The sequence below is a fragment of the Eimeria mitis genome, genomic scaffold, assembly GCF_000499745.2.
Source record: "Eimeria mitis Houghton genomic scaffold, Emh_scaff2984, whole genome shotgun sequence".
Taxonomy (NCBI): Eukaryota; Apicomplexa; class Conoidasida; order Eucoccidiorida; family Eimeriidae; genus Eimeria; species Eimeria mitis.
The window spans coordinates 5424-5623 of NW_013571327.1; the positions used below are offsets into that span (position 1 = coordinate 5424).

Consider the following 200-nt stretch of genomic DNA (forward strand, 5'->3'; position numbering starts at 1 on the left):
CAAAAATTATTATTTTATAAAGCAGAAAAACAAAAAAATAAAAACATAAACAAAAAAAAACAAAAAATAAAAAAAACAAAAAAGAACGAATATTAAGAAATAAAATAAACAACAAAAACAGCAACAGCAACAGCAACAAAAACAGCAGCAGCAACAAAACTAAAAGCAGCAGCAAGAGCAACAAAAACAACAACAGCAGC

General features: G+C 25.5%; 1 protein-coding gene across 1 annotated transcript in view; it reads left to right on the forward strand.

Annotated features, from left to right (window-relative positions):
- EMH_0061100 (uncharacterized protein) overlaps positions 1-200 on the forward strand; it is a gene marked incomplete at both ends in the record, with an annotated part of 1789 nt that overhangs the window by 678 nt on the left and 911 nt on the right. The window lies entirely within an intron of this gene.